The sequence below is a fragment of the Petaurus breviceps genome, unplaced genomic scaffold (genome assembly GCF_028583685.1).
Source record: "Petaurus breviceps papuanus isolate PSGF00001 unplaced genomic scaffold, PetGlider_PUasm1.0 38, whole genome shotgun sequence".
Lineage (NCBI taxonomy): Eukaryota > Metazoa > Chordata > Mammalia > Diprotodontia > Petauridae > Petaurus > Petaurus breviceps.
In genome coordinates, this window is record NW_027186304.1 from 3490493 (window position 1) to 3512376 (window position 21884).

Here is a 21884-nt window from a genome sequence, read left to right on the forward strand (position 1 = left end):
TCTCTCCACTCCTCCCGTCTCCTCTTCCCTCCCTTCTCCTCTCCACTTCTCCTCTCCCCTCTTCTTCCCTCCCCTTCCCTCTCCTCCCATCCCCTCTCCTCTCCTCTCCCCTCTCTTCCCCTCTTCTCCCCTCCCTTCTGCTCTCCACGCCTCTGCTTTTCCTCTCCTCTCCTCTCTTCCCCTCCCCTCCACTCTCCTTCCCTCCCCTTCCCTCCCCTCCCTTCCCTTCCCCTTCCTTTCCCTTCCCTTGCCTTGCCTTGCCCTGCCTTGCCCTGTCCTGCCCTGTCCTGCCCTGCCTTGCCTTGCTTTCCCCTGCCTTGCCTTGCCTTGCCTTGCCCTGCCCTCCTTCCCCTTCCTTGCCTCACCCTTCCCTGCCCTGTCTTGCCTTGCCTTTTCCCCATACTCACATGGTAAACAAAAATTAGGACCATTGGGAGGAACCACAAGAAAGAAGAAACAAACAAAACAACAACAAAAGAAAGCAAATAGTATGCTTCAGTCATCATTCAGTCTCTAGAATTTCTTCTGCAGATGTGTACAGCATTTTCCCTAAGGAGACTTTTGTTGTTGTCTTAGATTCTTGAATTGTTGAGAAGAGCTAAGTCTACCAAAGTAAGTCATCACATAATTTGACAGTTACTGTGTACAGTGTTCTTCTGGTTCTGTTCACTTCACAAAGAAACAGTTCATAAAAAAAATTTTCAGAGGTTTTCTGAAATATGGTTGCTCATCACTTCTTATATAACAGCAGTAATCTATTACATTCATCAACCACAACTTCTTCAATTATTCCCCAATTAATGGACATCCCCTAAATTTCTAATTCTTGGTCATTGTAAAAAGAGTTTAAGTATTTTTGTACATGTGGGTCCTTTACCCAATTTTATGATCTCACTGGTTTACACACATAGAAGTGGTAGTGCTTGTTCAAAGTATATGCAGTTTTATAGCCCTTTGGGCATAGTTCCAAATTGCTCTCCAGAATGGTTGGATCAGTTCACAATTCCACCAAAAATGCTAGTGTCCATTTTTTTCTGGCATATTCTCCAGCATTTATCATTTTCCTGCTTTGTTCTGTTATTTATCTGATAGGTGTGATGTAGTACCTCAAAGTTGTTTTAATTTGCATTTCTGTAATCTAATAATGATTTAGAGCATTTTTCAAATGACTATAGATAGCTCTAATATCTTCTTTTTAATATGGTCTGTTCATGTCCTTTTACCATTTATCAACAGGGGAATGACTTGTGTTCTTATAAATTAACTCAGTTCTCTATATGTTTTAGAAATGAGGCCTTAATCAGAGACACTGGCTATAAAAATTGCTCCCCAGTTTTCTACTTCCCTTCTAATCTTAGTTGCATTGGCTTTGTTTGTGCAAAAACTTTTCAACTTAATGCAATCAAAATCATCTATTTTGCATTTCATAATATTCTCTATCTCTTATTTAGTCATACATTCTTCCCTTCTCCACAGATCTGACAGGTAAAGTATGCCTTATTCTCCTACTCTGCTTATAGTATCAGATTTTAAATCATGTACCCATTTTGACTTTATCTTGGTGTAGGGTGTAAAATGTTTGTCTGTGCCTAGTTTTTGCCATACTATTTTTCAGTTTTCTCAGCAGTTTTTTTTTTAAAATAGTGAATTATTATCCCAGAAACTGGAGTCTTTAGATTAAGCCAATGGTAGATTACTATAGTCATTGACTATTGTGTCTTATGTACCTATGATCCACCATCCTATTTCTTTTTTTTTTTTGGCAATTGGGTTTAAGTAACTTGCCCAAGGTTACACACAACCATCCTATTTCTTAGTTAGTACTTAGTAGTTTTGATGATTGCTGCTTTATGATACAATTTAAGATTTGGTACAGCTAGTGCACTTTCCCTTGATTTTCTTTTCATTAATTCCCTTGAGATTTTGTATGCTTTGTTCCTCCAGATGAATTTTGTTATTGTTTTTTTTTAGCTCAAAAATAATTTTTGCTAGTTTGATTGGCATGGAACAGAATTATTAAATTAATTTTGGTAGAATTGTAATGAACAAATGATATTTTTCCAATTATTTCAATCTGACCTTTGTGTGGAAAATGTTTTGTACTTGTGTGTAAATAGTTCCTGGATTTGTTTTGTCAGGTAGACTCCCAAATACTTTATAATATCTGCAGTGACTTTTAATGGAATTTCTCTTTCTATCACTTGCTATTGGATTCTTTTTAGTGATATATAGAAATGACAATGATTTATGTGGGTTTATTATATATCCTGCAACTTTGCAGGATGTAAAGTAATTTTTTTAATAGATTCTCTTAGTATGCCATCATAGCATCTGCAAAGAATGATAGTTTTGTTTGTTTTTTGCCTATTTTATTTCTTTCAATTTCCTTTTCTTTCTTATTCCTAACACTAACATTTCTAGTACAACATTCAATAAAAATATTGAATAATACTACATTATTGCTTATAATGGACATTCTTGTTTCACGCCTTAGTAGAAATAATTTTAGCTTATCCCCATTACATATAATGCTTTGCTGATTGTTTTAGATAGGTGCTACATATGATTTTAAGGAAGAATCATTTATTCCTATGCTATAATGTTTTTAATAGGAATGGGGGTTGTGTTTTGTCAAAAGTTTTTTTTTCTGCTTTTATTGAGGTAATTTTGTTTTTGAAATGGTCAATTATGTTATATAGTTTTCCTAATATTGAACCACCCATGCATTTGGAATAAATTCTACCTGATAATAGTGTATTATCCTTGTGATAAGTTGCTGTAATCTCTTGGTTAATAATTCATTTAAAAATTTCATCTATATTTATCAGTGAAATTGGTCTATAATTTTCTTTGTTTTATTTTCTTTCTCTGTTTTGGCTCTTTCTGGTTTAGATAACAGAACCATATTTTTATCATAAAAGTAATTGGTAGGACTCCTTCACCTATTTTTCCAAATAGTTTATGTAGTATTGGAATTAATTATTCTTCAAATGTCTGATAGAATTTGCTTTTGAATCTATCTGGCCCTGGAGATATTTTTTAATACAGCTCAGTGATGGTTTATTCAGTTTCCTTTTCTGAAATTGGGTTACTGATTATTTTATTTCTTCTTGTGTTAATCTAGGAAATTAATATTTTTGTAAATATTCACCTATTTATTTAGAATTTCAAATTTATTAGCATACAGCTGGGCAACATAACTCCTAAATATAATTTTAATGTCTTCTTCATTGTTAATGAATTCACCCTTTTCATTTTTGATACTGATAATTTTTTTTCTTTTTTTAAAAAACAAATTAGCCAAAGTTTTATCTACTTTATTGATTTATTTTTACTTATAAAACCAGCTCTTAGTTTAATTGATTAGTTTGATAATTTTCTTAATTTCAGTTTTATCAATTTCTCTTTTGTGTTTTAGAATTTCTAATTTGGTATTTAACTGATGACTTTTATTTTTTCTTTCTTTTTCTAGCTTATTTAGTTTCATGCCCAATTTATTGACCTCCTCTTTCTCTGTTTTATTCCTGCAAGTACTGAGAGATGAAACTTCCTCAAATACTACTTTCAATGCAACCCATAACTTTTGGTATTTTGTCTCACTATTGTCACTCTCTTGGATGAAGCTATTGGTTGTTTCTATGACCCACTCACTCTTTCAAACTAGATTATTTAGTTTCCAATTAATTTTTAGTGTATTTTTCCATGGGCCTTTAGTACAGGTAATTTGTATTGCATCATGATCTGAAAAGGATGCATTTAATGATTCTGCCTTTCTTCATTTAACTGATAGATTTTTATGCCCTAGTAAATGGTCATTTTTTGTGTAACTGCCATATACCTCTGAGAAAAAGGTATATTCCTTTTTTTTTAAGCTATCAGGGCTAAGTAAGTTGCTCAAGGTTACACAGCCAATTATTTTTGTGTGGGTGCCAAGTATCTGAGCCTGGAACTGATCCCAGGTCTCCTGACTCTGGGGCCAGCACTCTTACTCACTGTGCCACCTGGCCACCCCTGGTATATTTCTTTTTAATCCCATTCAATTTTCTCCAGAGGTCACCCATATCTAACTTTTCTAAAATTCTATTAATATCCTTAACTTCTTTAATGTTTATTTTGGGTTTGATTTATCTAGATGAGAGGAGGAGGTTGCAATCCCCTTTCCCCAGTATAGTTTTGTTGTGTATTTCTTCCTTTAACTCCCTTAACTTCTCCTCTAAGAATTTGTATACAATACCACTTGGTACATATATATTTAGTAATGATATTACTTCATTGTTTATGATTCCCTTTTCAGAATGTAATTTCTTTGTCTCTTTTAATTAGATAATTTCTTTTTTTTTTCGCTTTTTCTTTGTCTAAGATCAGTATTGCTGCCACCGCTTTTTTTATTTCAGCTGAAGTATGAAATATTCTGGTGCAGTCTTTTACCTTTACTCTGTGTATATTTCTCTGCTTCAATTATATTTCTTGTAAACAACTTATTGTTGAATTGCTTTTTAATGCACTCTGCTATCTGCTTCCATTTTATGGGAAAGGTCATCCCATTCACATTCAGAGTTATGATTACTATCTGTGTCTTTCTTGCCCTTCTATTTCCTCCCCCTTCCTGTTTATTCTTTTCTCTCTCTTTTATCCCTTTCCCTCCTCACTAGAATTTTGATTTTCACCACTGTCTCCCCCAGTTTACTCTCCTTTCTCTCAGCCCCCTCTCTTTTTTCTCCTTTTTCCTTACCATTTTCCCTTCCTTTTTTCTTCATTCATCCTTTCTTTCATTCACCCCTCCTTTTTCCTTCTCCTCTCCCCTCTTATTTCCTATAGGGTAAGTTGAATTTCTGTACTTAAGTGATAATGTTATTCCTTTTTTGAGTCAAATCTGATGAGAGTTAGCTTTAAACAATACTCATCTCCCTCTCTTCTTTACCTCCATTGTAACTGGTACCTCTTCATGTGATGTAATTCACCCTCTTCTGCTTTCTTCTTTTTCAGTACAATCTCTTTTCACCCCTTAATTTAGATATTTTATCATCTCATCAAAGTCAGCTTATACTCAAACCCTCTATCTATGTATACCCCTTCTATGTGACATAATGAAGATGCAGTTACCAAGGATTATAAGTATTATCTTCCCTTCTTGGGTGTAAACAGTTTTATTAATAACATGCTTTTTTTCTTTCCTCTTTCCTTTTTCATGCCCATCTTGAGCCTTGTATTTGAAGATAAAATTTTCTGTTGAGCCTTGGAATTTTCATCAGGAAAGTTTGGATGTGACCTATTTCATTGAATGTCCATCTCCTCTTCAGTAAGATTATACTGAATTTTCTTGGGTATTTGATCCTTGGTTGTAATCCAGGCTCCTTTGCTTTACATAATATCATATTCCAACCTCTCTGATCCTTTAATATAGAAACTGAAATATCCTTCAGAATCCTCACTGTGCTTCTATGATGTTTATATTGTTTCTTTATGGCTGCTTGCAGTATTTTCTCTTTAGCCTGATAATTTTGGAATTAGGCTACAATATTCCTTGATATTTGCAATTTGGGATCTTTTTCAGAAGTTGTTTGGTGCATTCTTTTGATAACTATTTTACTCTCTTCTAGGACCTCAGGCTTGTTTTCCTTCATGATTTCTTGAAAGATGCTGTCCATTCTCTTTTTTTCATCATGGCTTTTAGGTAGAGCAATAATTCCTAAATTATCTCTCTTGGATCTATTTCCCAGGTCCATTGTTTTTTTTTTTTTTCCAGTGAGGTCTTTTATGTTTTTTTTTTCTATTTTTTTCATTTTCATGATTTTGTTTGACTGATTCTTGATGTCTCATAGTCATTAGCTTCCAATTGCCCAGTCCTAATTTTTAACTAATTGTTTTCTTCAATTAGATTTTGTACGTCCTTTTCCATTTGGCGCATTTTACTTTTCAAAGAGTTCTTTTAAGTGATTTTGTGCCTCCCTTTTCTATTTGGCTAATTCTACTTTTTAGGGAATCATTTTCTTCAGTTAATTTTTGTCCTTCCTTTTCAAGCTACTGACTCTTTCTTGCATATCTTTCATTTCTTTACCCATTTTTCTTCTACTTCTATTATTTGACCTTTAAAAGCCTTCTTGAGTTTGCCAAGGAAGACTTTTGGGTCTTGGAACAATTTCATATTCTTCTTTGAGGTTTCAGATGTGGATATGTTGACAATGTTGTCTTTTTCTGAATTTGTGCCTTGATCTTTCCTGTCCCCATAATAAGAATCAATGGTCATTATCAATGGTTTCTGCTTTTTGCTCATTGTATTTGCCTATTTCCTAATTTTCAAAGTTGAGCTCTCCTTCTTGAACTGACACAAGCTTCTTGTGCTAGGGGCCTGGGACCTGGTCACTAGTTTTGTGTGTTGGTTTCTTAGGTACTGGCAACTGGAGGCTTTAGGGGTCTGGCAGTTTATGTGGTCCTTAGCTGGGGTCATCAACACTGAAGCTCTCAGTGTTTTTAAGGGTCTGGACCCCAAAGGATATCTACTCACTCTGGCTGCTTTGAAACACTCTAAGACTTGGCCAGCAGAGGATGCCTGACTGCCTGGACCTGTGCCTTCTGGAGTTGTGCTGAAACACAGGGAGGTTTGGCTGTTGGAGGATACCTGACCACCAACATATATTGTGGTTTTCTGAGCTGGAATCTACTGGTTCCCTTGCCTGTGCTAATGTACTCAGGGGTGGGCAGGTCCTTGCCTTGGTGCTTGCCTGCTCCACCAACCAGGGGCTCAGGATCTCCCCCAGATTTGCTGAGGAAGGGCTTGCTTGGATGCCCCCTGTCTTATACTGCTCCCCCTCCACTGGAGTGAGAGGGACATTTCCTGTCAATCCACCAACGTTCCAAGGCTATATGACTTTCATGTCCCATCTTTCTGCTGGCTCAGTTGTTCCAGGTTTTCCTGGTGATATTTTCTTTGCTTTCAGAGGTCAATAAAGGAGAGTGGGAGTGATTTACTTATTGCTTCACCATCTTGGCTCCGTGCAGTACATACTACTCCATGATTTTTCTGTGCTTCAGTGTCAACATCTAAAAACACTGGAGTGATACTTTACTACTTAACTCTCAGATATGTTGCTGAGTAAAAACCTTGTAAATTTAAAGGGATAAATACATAAAAAAAACCTCTTATTAAGTCACTTTCTTTTTTTTTTTTTAAAGCAATAGGGGTTAAATAACTTGCTCAAGGTTACACGGCCAGTTATTTCTGGGTGTGGTGCTGAGCATCTGAGCCCGGATTTGATCCAGGTCATCCCGACACTGGAGCCAGTGCTCTTACTCGCTGAGCCACCTGGCCGCCCCATTAAGTCACTTTCAACATTCTTTAAGGAAGCATGAAGAAAGCGAAAAAAGAGAAAACAAAGATGGGTAAAACATTTTCTCCATTAAAAAAAGAGGCATTAGTGAATGATAGAAGCTATAAACTAGTAAACTTCATATTTAGTCCAATAAAATTCTTGAACAAATTATTAAAAGAGATCACTTTTAAAACAATGATAAGGGAAATAGCTAGAATATAATTACCAGAAATGCCAAATACAGAGGTCAAGGATGATGAAGACTAATAGAATACCATTGAATTTGGTGATTATTTCATTTGTGACCTTTCATGATGCAGTTTCAGTAGTGCCATGGAAATGAAATCTAAATTACCTGGAATTGCAGAGTGAGTTGTGAGAACTTGCAAACATTGGGGAATTTTCCTAAGCAATTTAATTGTAAAGTCAAGTTGAAAAGAGAATGGTAGCTGGATAGAATAATAAAGTCAATGTACCATGATTTCACTACTAAGAAAACCTGATCATATTCATGGGAAATTAGCATATAAACACTGAAAAGAGATTAATATAATACAAGAGAGGAAGAATGAGAGAGGATTAGTATAGTAAAACTAAGAAGAGGCAGAGGGAATAGGGAACAAGTTGCAAGTATGAACCTTAACTTATGTATAAGCAAGGTTAGTTCTATGTGTGAGACTGGACAGAAGATAAATGGATTTTGTAACTCCAAAATTTTCAGAAATACTGGTCAGGAGGGAGAGGCTGAAAAGAGAGAGAAAAGTATAAATGTGGGATAATAGGATGGAGAGAAAGAAACAGTTAATAATCATAACTGTTAATGTGAATGGGATGAACTTTCCTACGAAACAGAAGTGGATAGTAGAGTGAATTAAAAAGCATAATCCTATAATATTTTGTTTACAGGAAATGCATTTGAAGTAGAGAAATACATACCAAGTAAAAGCAAAAGACTGGAGTAGAATATATTACGTTTCAGAGAAGGAAAAAAAAAGCAAGGTAAAAATCCTGATCTCAGACAAAGCAAAAGCAAAACTAGAACTAATTAAAAGAGATAAAGAAGGAAACTACATCTCCTTACAAAGTACCACAGACAATGAGGTAATATCTATGCTAAACATATATGCACAAAGTAGTAAAATATTCAAAAGCTTAGAGGAGAAGTTAAGTGAGTTACAGGAAGAAATAACAAAGTTATACTAGTGGGGGAACCCACTCTCTCTCTCACTCAGAACTAGACAAATCAAACTACATAATAAGAAAGAAGTTAAAGAGATTAATAGAATTTTAGAAAAGTAAGATATGGTAGACCTCTGGAAAAAAATTGAATGAGGATAGAAAGGAATATACCTTTTTCTCTGCAGTACATGGTACCTGCACAAAAATTGACCATGTATTTGGGAATAAAACCTCACAATCTAATGCAGAAGGGCAGAAATATTAAATGCATGTTTTTCAAAGATTATGATGCAATAAAAATTACATATAATAAAGGGCCATGGAAAGGTAGACTAAAAATTAAATGGAAACTAAATAATCTTATCTTAAAAAATGAGTGAGTCAAACAACAAATCATAGAAACAATAAATAATTTCATCTAAAAGAAAACAATAATGAGACAACATGCCAAAACGTATGGGAAGCATTCAAAACAGTTCTTAGTAGAAACTGTATGTGCCTAAATACTTATATGAATAATATATTGGATTAAGAGATCGCTGAATTGGGCATGCAACTAAAAAAACAACCCAAGGTAGCACAGCGAGTAAGAGCACCAGCCCCAGAGTCAGGATAACCTGGAATAGAATCTGGGCTCAGATACTTAGCACCACACCCAGAGATAACTGGCCGTGTAACCTTGAGCAAGTTACTTAACCCTGATTGCTTTAAAATCAAACAAACAACAACAACAACAAAAAACAACAACAACAAAAAACCCAACATTCATCTGGAAGGAAAAAAAAGTCCAGTATATGAAGGGAATTAATGAAAAGAAATACAATGGGATATGGACTATCTATACCATATCTAAACTTTATTAAAAAGCAACAACCATCAAAACTATTTATTCATGGCTAAGGAATAAAGTGGTAGATCAGTGAAATAGATTAGGTACACACAGCACAACAGTTAATGACTATATTAATCTACAGTTTGATAAACACAAAGGCTCCAGATTCTGGGAGAAGAATTCATTGTTTGACATAATTTCCTCAGAAATCTGGAAAACAGGATAGTAGAAATTAGGCAGAGAACAGCATTATGCACTATATACCAAGATAAAGTCAACATGCATTCATGATTTAGATATGAAGCCTCATACTATAAGCAAATTAGTAGAGCAAGAAATAGTTTTCCCGGCAGATCTGTTGAGAATGGAAGAATTTATGACCAAACAAGAGATAGTGAACATTATGAAATACAAATTGGATAATTTTGATAACATTAAATTAAAAAAAAATTTCCCCAAGCAAATAAAATGCACCCAAGATTAGAAGGGAAGCAGAAAACTGGGAAGCAATTTTTACAGTCTGTTTCTCTAATAAAGGCTTCATTCCTAAAATATATGAAAACTTAGTCAAATTTATAAGAATACAAATCATTTCCCAATTGACAAATTGCAAAAGATAGGAACAATTTTCTGATGAAGAAATTAAAGCTATATATAGCCATATAAAAATGCTTTAAATCTCTATTGATTAGAGAAATGCAAAATAAAACGACTCTGAGGTATCACTTCACACCTATTGGATTGATTTAAATGGTAAAAAAGGAAAATGATAAATGCTGGAGAAAATGTGAGAAGACTGGGAAACTAATGCATTGTCAGTGGAGTTATAAAGTGATCCAGCCATTCTACAAAGCAATTTGGAACTATGCCCAAAAGGCAAACAGAATGTACATAACCTTGGATCCAGTCATACCACTATTAGGTCTATGTCCCAAAGAGATCATAAATTGGTAAAAGGACCCACATGTACAAAAATATTTAAAACAGTTCTTTTTTTGTTATTGAAATTAATTGGAAAGTGCGGTGTTCCCCATGCATTGAGGAATGCTTAACAAGTTGTGGTATATGCATGTAATGGAATACTATCATTCTATAAGAAATAATGAGCAAGCAGATTTTAGAGAAATCTGGAAAGACTTTTAGGAACTAATGCTAAATGAAGTGAGCAGAACTTAGAGAACACAGTACACAGCATCAGCAACACTGTGCAATGACCTTGGTTTGACTTAATTCTAATTAAGTCAAACTTGGTTTAACTTATATCTTATCAGTAATTCAATTATCTAAGACAATTTCAAAAGTCTCACTATTGAAAATGCTATCCACATGCAGATAAAGAGCTAGGAATTCTCAATGCAGATTGAGGCATACTATTTTCCTTTTTTCTCATGTTTTTGCCTTTTGTTCTTATTCTTCCTTCATAACATGACCTATGTGGAAATATTTCTTATACAATTATACATGTATAGCTATATCAAATTGCATTCCATCTTGGGGGGGGATGGGAGCAGAGAGAGAAAAAAATTGGAATTCAAAATCTTTTTTTTTTTTTGAGCAATCAGGGTTAAGTAACTTGCTCAAGGTTACATGGCCAGTTATTATTTCTGGGTGTGGTGCTGAGTATCTGAGCCCGGATTTGATCCAGGTCATCCCGACACTGGAACCGGTGCTCTTACTCGCTGAGCCACCTGGCCACCCCTAAGCAATGGAGGTTAAGTAACTTGCTCAAGGTTACATGGCCAGGTGTTTCTGGGTGGGTGCTAAGTGTCTGAGCCCGGGATTCGATCTCCAGGTCTTCTCAACACTGGAGCCGGTGCTCTTACTCGCTGTGCTACCTGGCCACCCCCGGAATTCAAAATCTTTTAAAAATGAATATTGGAAACTATTCTTATATGTAGGTGGAAAAAATAAAACACTATTAAGTGGTGGGGAAATTCTCCATTGTACTTAATAATTTACTAATCTGTACGACAGTTATTTGGTATACAATACTTTCCATGCAATTAGATTTTCCTATCCCAGATTTCATTATATATGGTAGATGTATGGATTGAGAAATAGGTTTAGAATAAAAAAGATGTCTATTTAAATCCTTCTGCCACATATTAGTTGTGTGGTCCTGGACCAGTCACTTCAGCACTCAATATGCCCAGGAGATTTTCTAAAGACAATAAGTTAAGTACAAGTTACTGAAGAGCTTGGTGGGAACTCCACATCAGATGAGTGTCTATCTACACTAGGATTTTCACATACCCAGGAAATCAGGTTGGAAAAATGAGTTGCCACATTTAAAAATCTTTGAATTCATAACATCAAGCACAATGTCTTATACATTCTTCAAAAATCTTTTATTTCATTAATGTATGTATTGTTTTGACCGGTACTAGAGGGCACTCAACCAGAGTTACAGTAGATGGTTTAATGTGATATGTGGATCAAAATGTAGTTCATTCTCATGCAGACAAAATTTCTAAATTTCTCTTTCCTGGGCAGAAGTGCATTTTCAAAAACTTTCTAGTTTTGTAGGATCTGACAAAATTTGTGTATCAGTGGAAAATCCTCCAGTGACCTGTAATTACTTTTATGGTTGATGAAACATCAACATACAACATCAGTGAAGAATTATGAATGTAGTAGGTGCTGATACCTGTTTATTTCAGTAGAGTCTCATTAAATATGAATCCCACTGTGTAGTATGCATTATAAAGTGTATGCTGGGTACATACAAAAGAGAAAAAAAAACTTTTCAAAGCTTTGAGAAGAAAATGGGGATAGCTAGGTGGCACAGTGAATAGAGCACTGGCCCTGGAGTCAGGAGGACCTGAGTTCAAACATGGCCTCAGACACTTAACACAAAAAACTAGTCTTGTAACATTGGGCAGGTCACTTAACACCATTGCCTTACCTTCTCCCATTCAAAAAGCAAAAACAAAGAAGAAGAAGGAGAAGGAGGAGGAGAAGGAGAAGGAAAATTATGGAGCAGTGATGTGTAAATATTAGATATTTAATAAATAGAGTTTATAATGAATTTAATTTATTGATTTGAATTTCAGTATGATCCTATGCCATTTTTCCTTTCTTGTCACCTTAATCACGTGTGTGAGTGTGTGTGTATAGGGAGTAAATAATTTCCTTTTTCTAAATAACTCAAATAAGTTGTATTATCCAATCTTACTTTTACTCCCTTCTAGTTCTGGATATGATTGTCTTTTAGCAATTAGAAGAGAACAATGCTATAATAAAGCAGTTATCATTGTTATATATTTGCTTTTCAGATGGGCAATTAGGGTTAAGTGACTTGCCCAAGGTCACATGGCTAGTAAGTGTTAAATGTCTCTGAGACTGGATTTGAATGGAGGTCCTCCTGACTATAGGGCCGGTGCTCTATTCACTGTGCCACCTAGTTGCCCCTGTTTTTATAATATTTAGATAAGTCACTGCTTTCATTGATTAATTATTGAATGTAGAAGTGGCAGCACCTTAGTGTCATTTATGCCAGATCTATCAGTTTATGGTTAAGAGAATTGATAACTGGAAATGATAAAGGAGTTTATAATGCTATATGAATGACATTGAAAATTTTTATCTATGAAGTCATCTACTGAGTCATGCTTAAAATTAAGTGTGAAGATAAGATTTATATCAATAAGGTTTTGTTTTTTTTTTTGCCTTTTTGGAGGGCAATTGGGGTTAAGTAACTTGCCCAAGGTTTCACAGCTAGTGTGTGTGTGTGTGTGTGTAAGTGCGTGTGCACGCTCGAGCGTTAAGTGTCTGAGGCTGGAATCAAACTCTGGTCCTCCTGACTCCAGGCCGGCGCTTTACTCACTGCGCCACCTAGCCGCCCTCATCAATAAGGTTTTAGTGTTAAAAGAGGCACTATTAAGATTTAGCACAGAATTGGGTGCTTGTCATTGCAAAGCTCCACTATTTTATATATATTGCAAGCATGGAAATCAGCAGGCTTACCAAATCATTGTCATGAACTGATAAAAAAGCAATCACAAGTGGACTCTGAAGAACAACTAAGTAAAGGACAAAATGAAAAAACGTCTTTAGGGATTTCAGCATAAATGTGGGCTACAAAGAGACAGTGGCAGACATCCCAATTTCACATATATATATAAAAAACAAATAAAATGTTTTGATAACTCCAAACCAGCATGAAGGAGGAAGAACAATGGACAGCGGCACGCTTAGCAGATAGGTTACAGAACCACAAACCAGAGGATTATAGTCAATTTAAATTACAAAATGGACAGTTGGTTATAAAATTCAATGCCTTGAACTGTTTGTATTGTTTTAATTTTCTTATACTTTTAATATATATAATCAAGCAAAGAAAAAATCTATTTTAAAGTGGATGGTTTTATTATGTGTATAACATATTTACATATGAAATGTATTTATTTATTAATCCTTCCTTTCTTCCTTTTTTCCATTCTTCCTATCTTCTCTCTATCCTTCTCTCTCAATTTTTTCTCTTTGTACCCACTGACTAACAACAATTTGAGGCAATATCTTAAATAATTATGAACAATGATAGTTGAAATTACATAAGTGCACACAATTATGGCATTTACTATTACTGATTGAATTCCAGAGGTGGATGAGACCACAGAATATACATAACTTCTTGCTTTAATTATGAACCATTTTTGTTACACTCCTGATAAGTAATATTTCAACAAATGTTGGAAGATGCTGAGTGATGGAGAAATCACTATCATCATTTTGGTATAATAATATTTTTAGGAATTTTTCTTCTTTGAAAGAGTAATAGGGACTAGACTTGCAATTTTATTGATATTGAGAACTCTCAGATTAAGAAACTCTTTCTGCCACTATAGGTTGGCATTTTAACTGCAATTTATTGTAGTTGAGAGGTTCCTAGGGTTACTTGCTCAGGATCATATAATCAGTATGTTTCATAGGCGAAAATCAAAACCAGGTCTTCTTGACCTCAATGTCAGCTCTCTGTTTACTATGTCATGCTTGCTTTCATTTTCTTCATATTTAAACAGCCATCTGTTTCCCCATAACTTTTATCCATTAATCCTCTCTCTATCTTTGGAGACAGACTAAATTTGCTACCTTTTCTCTATGTCAGAATATTTCTAATACCCAATTAAATATAATGCTCTCCTCTTTTCCTTACCACCACCACCACCACCACCACCACCATCACCACCAGCTAATCTTCTATTTTTCAGTCTAAGAATGTCCAGTTCTTTAAGAGATCTTTTAATGTCATTTTTCTAATCTTTTAATCACCCTGGTTACTTCTTTCTAGCCACATTTGAGTCTGTAATTTTCCCCCTAAAATATTATTCCCAAAATGAATAGGATAATCTAGATTTTGTCTGACCTGAGCAAACCATAATGGACTCCCTCATTCTGGACATCTTACTTGAATGATGACAGCTAAATATCAGTCATATTTTTTGTTTGTTTTTATCACAGTGTTGTCTCATTTTGAGTTTGTATTCCCCCAAACTTGGGGTGGCCTCCCAATTCCTGGGTCCCTTCCATATTAATAGCTTTCTAGTCATGGTTACACTGTCTTGCAGTAGTGTATTTCATTAAAAAAATTCAAATATAAGACTTGACATTTATCCCTATTAAATTTCATCTTGTTAGATTCGTCCCATTTTCACCTGTCAAGAATTTTTTCTATCTCTATTCTGTCATCCAATATATTAGGTATCCCTCCCAGTTCCATGTCATCTGTAAATTTGATATCCATGCCATCTATTTCTTCTTGAAATCTACTGATACATTTATTGAAAAGGACATGCCAAGGACAGAAGCTTCCTGCAGTTCATACAAATTCCTTTACTTATTAGCCATGTGATCTTTAGCGATTAAATTCATTATATTTTAAAAGGCTTGTTATGAGCAAGATGCTGGGAAATCAAAGATAACAAATACATTTATTGACCTCATGTAGCTTATATTCTAATGAGAAAAAAAATCTGCACACAGACACGTAAATACTAGAAAATAAAAGAATACCACCAACTGAGGTGAATCAGGAAATTCTTCAGGGATGAAATAGTGCCTGAGATGGACCTTGAGGAAAATAGGAGATTCTAAGACATAGAGATCATAAAGAATGCATTTCAAACAAGGTAGGGGGGCAGCCACTGCAAAGACACATTGATGGGAGATTGGGTGATAAACTCAGCAAATAGTTTCTGGATAATTGGATTTAAACACAGAATACATGAACATGGATAACAGGAAATATATTTGTGAAAAGAGGTTAGAATCAAGATTATAAGGGGTTTTAAGTGACAGAATGAAAAGCATTTTTAAAAATTTATTTTATCCTACAGATAATAGGAAGTAATTAAAGATTTTTTTTTTAGCAAAGGAATGTAAGACTCAGATGTGAATTTCAGGAATAATGATTTGCTGGCTATGTGGAATTCAGATTAGAGAGGTAGAAAGATTAAATAATCAGTAAGCTATTGCACTAGGATACGTAAGAGGGACAGAAAGCAAGGATACTATAAAACCAGAGGATTTTACAGATGCAAGGGAGATCAAGAGCCACCTAGTCTAACCCATAAATGCACTGACAATTTTCCTTTACAACCTGACAAGGGGTAATCTAGACTTTGCTTTAAGACTGTCAAAGCATGTATCTCACCATCTCCTAAGGCTGCACATTCTACTTTTGGCGAGTTCTAGTTGTTAAAGAATGCGTTTTTTTTTTTTTTTTACTGTTGTTGTCTTATTTTTTCTTGGTTTTAAATAAAGACTAAAATTGTCTCTTTGCAATATCCAACCATCGTTATTAGTCCAAACCTTTGGAGTCAGATAAAATGTATCTACTCCATGTTTTAAAGGATAGTATTTCACATACTAAGAAGTAGCTATCCTGTTCCCAAAGTTTTATACTCTATTAAACCCCTCATCTAATATTTTCAATCCCTTCAAATAATCCTCACATGACATGTCATTGAAGTTTTTTTTACCTTATTTGCCTTTTTCTAGGTGTTCTTCAGAATACCAATGCTCATTTCCTATGTTATAGAGCCTAGGACTGATCACAATAATTTAAACAGGGTATAACTAGTGACACTTAAAGCAGGATTATAGTCTCTTCCTTCTTGAAAGATCTGCCTTTTAATGCAGTCTAAGAGAATATTGACTATAAGCATTTTTTTACTACCATATCATTGCAGACTCACTCACTCATGTTGGGCTTATAGTTCACGAAAATAACCAATCTTTTTTTTTTTTTAATAAACTGACATCTCTCTATACCTTCTTGTAATGAGAATGTAAATTTTAAAGATCTTCCCTGCCCCTAGGCTAAAGTGCACCTGAAGCCTGGGGAGGGAGGCTTGTTTTTCAGTAGATACTTCTTGATTGGCCAGTGAGTCAATAAGGTTGTTACATTCTCTGAGCCAGGAGAAGGCTATATAAGCCCTGATGTGTAGCTTTGTTTTGGGACTCACTTTGAGAAGTGTTCTGTGATTTGATCTGAATTCTGGGAAGCCGTTGTTGAGAGTCCTCCGGCTTTGAAAAACCCAGATGTGGAAACCCAGATGTTGACTGGGTATGGATGTAATGGTTGGACAGTTTGGAAAGCTGTCTACTTGATCTGTTAATGTCTTGATAATTCTGTCTGTATATTTTGAAGTTTGGGGTGCTGATCTTTTTTCCCCTGAACAAGGTAAACGATATATGTCTGACTGATTAAAGTAAGCTTGTTAACCCATTTTGCGTTGCTTTCCTTTAACAAAGCAGATCCAAGAACCTGTGGTAGCGGCAAACCCTGAGGACGCTGGGGTGCTTGCTACTACACTTCTCTATAATGTACTATTGAAGTCTTTTTTTTGGCAACTTTTTTTATTGATTCATATTGTTTTATCAGAGAAGCATTATGGCATAGTGGATAGAGATCTGGATTGAAAGACAAAAAGATCTGACTTTTTTCTCATCTCTAAAACATACTGGATATGTGACCCTGATCAAATCTCTTAACTCCTTACTGCCCCAGGAAATTGTCTAAGTCTATATATTGAAGAATGAATGTTGATCTGAATTTGCAGACCAAGTTTCTTCAGCGAATCTTCCTATGCCAGTGAAGTCATAGGAATGGTTGGGGCAAGGAGAGGGAAGGACTTTCATCTAATATATTCACTAAATTTCTCTGCTGTCTCATTTATACATTCAATGAACATCCAATCTATGTTACTGTTCAGCCACTAAACACTTAAGACTTTTTAAATATGTCAATTTCAGTAGTAACAACGTCATATAATTTTATTATCATCTTGCCATATATTATTTTTTTGCAACAGAAAATGTCTGGATTTTTAAATGGAACTGCTAAAATTAAAGTGGACTATCAGTGGAATAGGTTAGGTGCACAAGACACAGTAGTCAATGAGCAGAGTTATCTACTGTTTGTTGAACCCAAAGAATCCAGCTTTGGGAGAATAACTCACAATTTGACAAAAACTCCTGGGAAAACTGGAAAACAAGTGTGGCAGAAACTAGTCATAGACCAATATCTTACACCATACACCAAGATAAGGTCAACATGAGTACTTGATTTAGACAAAGAGTATATACCATAAGCAAATTAAGAGAACAAATGATAGTTTGCCTGTCATATCTATAAAGAAGAGAAAAATATATGACCAAGCAAGAGATAGAGAACATTATAAATACAAAATGGGTAATTTTGGTTACATTAAATTAAAAAGATTTTTACACAGAAAAAGACAATGTAATCAAGATTAGAAAGGAAGTGGAAATCTGGGAAAAAAATTATAGCCCATGTCTCTGGTAAAGGCCTCATCTCTAAAATATGTAGAGAACTGAATCAAATTGATAAGAATGCGAGTCATTTCCCAATTGATAAATGGTCAAGGACATAGATAGGCAGTTTTGAAGAATTCAAAGTTATCTATAGTCATGCAAAAGTGCTCTAAATTACTATTGATTAGAGCAATGCAAATTAAAACAACTCTGATGTACCACCTTATACCTTTAAGATTGGCTAACATGGCAAAAAAAAAAAAGATAAATGTTGGAGGTGTGGGTTAATTGGAACACTAATGCATTGTTGGTGGAGTTGTGAACTGATCCAACTATTCTGCAAAATAATTTGGAACTGCCTTCAAAGGGCTATAAAATGCCGCATACCCTTTGATCCAGTAATAAAACGTCTAGGTCTATATTTGAAAGAGATAATGAAAAAGGGAAAATCATTCACATGTACAAAAATATTCATAGCAACTCTTTTTGTGGTATCAAAGAATTGAAAACTGAGGGGATGACCATAAATTGGGAAATGGCTGAACAAGTTGGGATATATGAATACAACAAAATGCTATTTTTTTGTAAGAAATGATGAGCAGGCAGATTTCAGAAGAAAATTAAAACAAGACTTACATGAACTGATGCTGAGTAAAGTGAGCAGAACCAAGAGAACTTTGTGTATAGTAACAGCAATAATGTGTGATAAGCAGCTTTGGTGGACTTAACTCTTCTCAGCAATACAATGATCCATGACAATTTCCAAAGGCTTGTGATGGAAAATGCTGTCCACATCCTGAGAAACACCTATGGAGTCTGAACGCAGATAGATGCATACTATTTTATCTTTTTCTTTCTTTTTCCTTGTTTTTCCTTTTTGTTCTGATTCTACTTTCACAAAATAACTAATATGGAAATTATATGTTTACTATGATTGTGCACAGATAGCCTATATTAGATTGCATGTTGTCTTGGGATGGGGAGAGGGGAGGGAGGGAGGAAGGAGAAAAAAATTGGAAGTCAGAAAAAATGAGGAAATAATGAAATAACTATTAAGTGGGAAAAAAAAAAATCTAAGTAGACTAAATGTACATGTCTCCTGGTCTACCAGTTTAGATATTATGTTCAAAAAGAGGATACTTTTAGTTTGACATCAACTGTTCTTCATGGACTCATGATGGTTCTGGTTTATCACCATTTCCTCCTCTTGATGTTCACAATATCTTTAAATTCACATTTTGCATGGAATAAATTAAAATAATCTATAGTTTTCAGAATCCATGTATCTCAAAGTAACTAATAATGCTATCAGGTTTAATGATAAGTGATTTCTCTTTGGTATGATTTAGGCCAATTATTCTTTTTATCTCCTTAAGGCTTATCAAAGGCTCTGTTACCTCCTAGAGGAAATCACAGAGGTAACAGAAATAATATGATGTTTAAAGTTTGAAGAAGATAATTAGAAAAAATAGCATTATTTGACTAAAACATAAAATCTTTTCCATTTCTATAAAATCATCATGAGAATGGCATCTACTTATATGGGAATATCTTTGACAAAAATATGAAAAGGAAATATGGTTTTCAAGTTATTTTCCATATGACACCAGATATTTACATTTACATAATTAAGAAGAATAGGAATATCACATTGCATTTATTTTGTCATTACTAATGATACAATATTTTACAAAATACTCTCAGAAAAAAGTTTAAATTTTCTTTGACAAGGTATTTCTTATTATTGTGTTAAAATCATGTAAGATAACATTCTGGAAACTAAAATTTTATTTTAGGGTAATGTACTGATCAAATATTGCATAAAATATATGGATACATACTATTCCAGTATGTTTAGCAATATCGTGATGTCTTATTAAGAAATCCTAATTGAAGAGGGATTCTGTATATATATGGATATTTTCTATGTGACACCATTTTGAAAAATCTTAGAATAACATCGGATTTTCTCAATAAGATCCATGGTAACTCAAAATAAATAGACCTCATAATAATTAAAAATTAGATGAGGAACATATGTATATGTATATATATATATATATATATATGAATTTATACTCATACATACGTGCATATTTTTGGTTATTATATGGTAATCCTTTCATTGTGTCCAGTACTTCATTCATTTTGAATGCAACCTGCATATAGACGAAGAAAAAAGTTCAGAATGGAATATAATGAAGAGGGAAGTCAGGATTTCTATCAATTTAAAATTTGTTTGTTTTTAAAGTGTTATTTTAATTTTATACCATGATTTTTCACACACTATCAGCAAACTTTTGGTTCAAGAGTCTTAGTTCTCTTCAGTAATGTGCTGGAGAAGGCAATTTCATTGATCTTCTCTTCCTATATATAGAGAAAAGATACATTTCTCACATTGCTTATTAGTAAGGGTCTTCTTCATAATTGGTCTGAAAGATTTACATGCACTGACTTCTGGGAACCCAGATAACTGAGTAAGCACTAAATCATTTTATTTCTCCCTTCTTCACCTCCAAACAAACATAAAATAGCACCCACAACAAATCCTGGAACAGCACAGCCAGCAAAGAGATAGGGTGAAACAATCTTTTAGCCCAAATAACTTGAAAGAGCTTCAAGACAGGTCTATCTCACTCAGGTATAAAGGAAGCACATTTCAAGATCAAAAACATCCCAGTAAATCAACAACAAAAATGAGCTCATCACATCAGTGGGATATCATGAGCCCCAGCATGGTGGAGAAGGCAAACACCAACACCAGGAGCCCCCACGTTCCTTAGCATAAGAAGGGGGGCTGGAAAATTCCAGTTTCAAGTACTACCACATTCTTGTACATAGGCCCAGGCAAACAGGCATTCTCCAGCATGATGAGACAGCATTCCAGAACTTCATGTCCTTCAATGTAGTCCTGGAGAAATGCAGAAGCACACCACAGGGCCTCAGCACAAATCAGAAATCACCACTAGGACCCCAGTTCAGCATCAGGTAAGCTGGCAGGCCCCTATGGCCTCCACCAAGGTCACTCAATTTCATCCCACCCCCTCAACACAGCAACAGACAAGGAGGGTTTCCAGGGGCTTCAGAGAAACATCAACACAGCACCAGGTAATTAGCTAGGGCTTGCAGCCTCTGGTGCAAGAAGCCAAAGACAGTGACCCTTCTGTAATGTGAATGTAAATTTATAAGATCTTTCCTGCCCCTAGGCTAAAGTGCACCTGGAGCCTGGGGTGGGAGGCTTGTTTTTCAGTAGATACTTTTTGATTGGCCAGTGGGTCCAGAAGGTTGTTACATTCTCTGAGCCAAGAGAAGGCTATATAAGCCCTGATGTGTAGCTTTGTTTTGGGGCTCACTTTGAGAAGTGTTCTGTGATTTGATATGGATTCTGGGAAGCTGTTGTCCAGAGGCCCCTGGCTTTGAAAAACCCAGATGTTGAAACCCAGATGTTGATTTGGTAGGGATGTAATGGTTGGACAGTTTGGAAAGCTATCTACTTGATCTGTTTCTGTCTTGATAATTCTGCCTGTATACTTTGAAGTTCAGGGTGCTGACCTTTTTCCCCTGAATGAGGTAAATGATATATGTTTGACTGATTAAAGTAAGCTTGTTAACCCATTTTGAGTTGCTTTCCTTTATCAAAGCAGATCCAAGAACCTGTAGTGGCAGCGACCCTGGGGAGGCTTGGGGTGCTTGCGGCCACACCTTCCTCCCTTGAAGAACAGCACAATTTTTTAAAGTACAGAGAGAGAGAGAGAGAGAGAGAGAGAGAGAGAGAGAGAGAGAGA

At 35.0% G+C, this 21884-nt stretch overlaps 1 long non-coding RNA gene across 2 annotated transcripts in view; it reads right to left on the reverse strand.

Moving 5' to 3' along the window:
• Positions 1-21884, reverse strand: part of LOC138170317 (uncharacterized) — a 108158-nt gene that overhangs the window by 3303 nt on the left and 82971 nt on the right. The window contains exons 3-6 of one of the 2 annotated variants that reach the window (XR_011170571.1): positions 20924-21010; positions 20370-20466; positions 20189-20258; positions 16015-18915 (exon numbers count right to left, since the gene is read on the reverse strand). This is a non-coding gene — a long non-coding RNA (uncharacterized lncRNA). Of the gene's footprint in view, positions 1-16014; positions 18916-20188; positions 20259-20369; positions 20467-20923; positions 21011-21884 lie in introns of those variants that run through there. The other variant, XR_011170572.1, reaches the window with a different exon arrangement.